The sequence below is a fragment of the Vicia villosa genome, linkage group LG3, assembly GCF_029867415.1.
Source record: "Vicia villosa cultivar HV-30 ecotype Madison, WI linkage group LG3, Vvil1.0, whole genome shotgun sequence".
In the NCBI taxonomy this organism is placed as follows: domain Eukaryota; kingdom Viridiplantae; phylum Streptophyta; class Magnoliopsida; order Fabales; family Fabaceae; genus Vicia; species Vicia villosa.
Window position 1 is genome coordinate 98,645,115 of NC_081182.1, and position 2,821 is coordinate 98,647,935.

At 27.5% G+C, this 2,821-nt stretch overlaps 1 long non-coding RNA gene across 1 annotated transcript; it reads left to right on the forward strand.

The window, feature by feature from the left end:
- Positions 1 to 837: 837 nt before the first annotated feature.
- On the forward strand, positions 838 to 1,484 carry LOC131662216 (uncharacterized). Its single transcript, XR_009301432.1, has 3 exons — positions 838 to 868; positions 985 to 1,214; positions 1,440 to 1,484. It is a non-coding gene; the product is annotated as an uncharacterized LOC131662216 (long non-coding RNA).
- Positions 1,485 to 2,821: the final 1,337 nt, after the last annotated feature.

Here is a 2,821-nt window from a genome sequence, read left to right on the forward strand (position 1 = left end):
CTAGAACGTAGATCACACGCTGGTCTTCTCTGTGCATGTAAGATCCTGGCAGTCTTCTATTTTGGGCTGGAGAATCCAGCCCATAATAAAGATCTTGGCCTAGCGCTGGAGACACTATAAATACCCTCTTCTCAAGAGGGTCGAATATTCTAACTCACACTCTCAACTTTATACTTGTTATTTCTCTCACTCAGAACCTTACTTTGGTATTGGAGTATCTTGCAAGTACACCATTTTTTTCGCACCAATCGCAAAAATTTAAATGTTACATGCCACTAAAGATTATTCTGATTAAGTAAGATCAAGATAAGTTATCTTGCAAGTACACCATTTTTTTCGCACGTGGGGAGCTTCATCCTCACGTGCCCCCTCTACGGAGACGTGGCCAACTGCCCTCCGGAGAAACCGGTCTTCCAACACCTGAGGATCTTGGGGAAGTTGACCTAGGACGTAGATCACACGCTGGTCTTCCCTGTGCACGTAAGATCCTGGCAGTCTTCTATTTTGGGCTGGAGAATCCAGCCCATAATAAAGATCTTGGCCTAGCGCTGGAGACACTATAAATACCCTCTTCTCAAGAGGGTCGAATATCTATAAAATAAGAAAACAAATGTACCTGGAAAAGACGCATGTGCTCTTGCTGCTTTTGTCAAGACCTATTAAATTTTGCTTATTTGTTGTCTTTTCTCAATTTTTTGTCACATTTTATTATTATTATATTAGGGTGATTATTTTATATAAGGCCTAAACTGATTTTTTTTTTACACATTTGCAAACTTTTTCTCTCTCTTTTTTCTTCAGTCCCTCTTAAAAAAACTTCCTGTGAGTTTTCTTTCTCTCTTTGCTTGCTACATCTCTCACACTCTCTGTTACTTTCTTCTTCCTTTTTATCTAAACTGGATTTAATACTTCATTTTCACTCCTCTTTTTATCTTCATCAATGTTTTGTGATTTCTTTTTCATTTTCATTTTTTGTTTTTTCAGGTTGCAGATCTATACGAAGATGAAAACTGATTTTGAAGTTTTTTGTTTTCCAGGTTGTAGATCTATATGAAGATGATAAAAATGATTTTAAAGTGTAAGTAACAACATATAAGTTTTCTCTGTTCCATAATTTTCACTTCTTTTATTTTACATGTTGTAGATCTATCAAAACAAAGACGAATCCGGGTACTAAAACAACAACGACAATATGTGAGACAATATAAATTCTGGTTAGTAATTTATAGATATTTTTTTCAGATATGTTATTTTTACACCAGATCTATTATTTTTATACATGTTATTTTCAGATCTGTTATTTTATATCATATATATAACAATTTGTGTATTCTTTGGATAGTATAGATCTTCTATTTCTATTTTTGAGAACAGTGACAAACCCCAATTTTTAAAAATCTTTTTAACATCTTTTCCATTTGTTTTTGTTTTATTTTCAGGTTCTACATCTTCTAATAGGAAAACAAAAAGTTAAACATATGGACAATTTCTTAACATTTTTTTTTCACTTCTTTTGATTTTTATTAATTTTTCTCTCTTCTTTTTAGAATTTGTCATATATTTTTAAAATTTTATAATTATGAAATAGTGTATCTATTTTTGTAATATTTCTAAACATTGAAATTGAAAAAAAAAACTATTATTTATTTTAATTTAATATTTTTTATCATCATTATTATAATTATTGTTGATATTATTGGCATCATCATTAGAAAAAATCAAAATAATAATTTTATTTTTCTCAAAGAGATTGAAGTTAGATAAAAAAATTTATATAAGAAGAAGAAAAGAAAATTTATGGAGAGGATATATTCAAAGTGGTTTCATTGAGAAATGAAAGGAATAGAAATTTCAAACAGATAGTACTGTTATCATATCAGTTAGATATTATATCAATTGGATAGATTCATAGTGTTGTCATAATAGTATTTTTGAAAGTTTAGATAAATTATTTTTATCTATTTTCATTTGTAAATTGTGTCATTAACTATCAATGGATGAAATTGAAGACTATCAACCTATTATTGTTTTTTTTTTAAATATGAGCTTTTCCAATTAAAAAATTACTACCATAAACATTTTAGAGTTTATTTGTTAATTTAGAATTAATGGAAAAAAATATTTGTTGATAAATATTCTGGGAAAGAACGAGATTTTGGTGAGATAGAGAGAAAGATGGGGAGAGAGAAAGAATGAAAGGAAAAGGAAAATTTGAGAGAAAGAGTGACAACTGAGAATTTGTGGCAGGAGGTTTGGCAGAAGAAAGAGAATATGAGAGAGAGAAAATTAATTGCAGTTTAATATCATATCACTCATTCATTGCATATAGAAAAACGTGATATTAATATTATTAAAAATTTAATACTTTGAGTTATAATTGTAATGATAACTTGAATCACCCTACATTAGTGGAATAGAAAAGACCATTAAAAACTAATTAATATTTATTTTTAATAATAGTTTAAAATAATAAATATGTCATATATATTTGATATCATTATCAAAACTAAATAATTTAAAATGAAAGTTATGATAATATGAAGGAAAAAAATTATATGAAAAATTTTTATATCAAAATTTATGATAATATGAAAATATTTGATAAATATTATAAATATTTGATAATATGATAAATATCATGACAAAAAATTTGATATTTGATAAATTATTTATAGAAAAATTTATAATAATATACAAGTTTTGGATATCATGAGACTAAGTAACAAGCATCACTATTAGACTAAAACTCTGTCATGAATTGATTTTATTTTATATTTCTCTTTGCTCAGACATGTCATTTCTTAATCATTTAATAAACTCA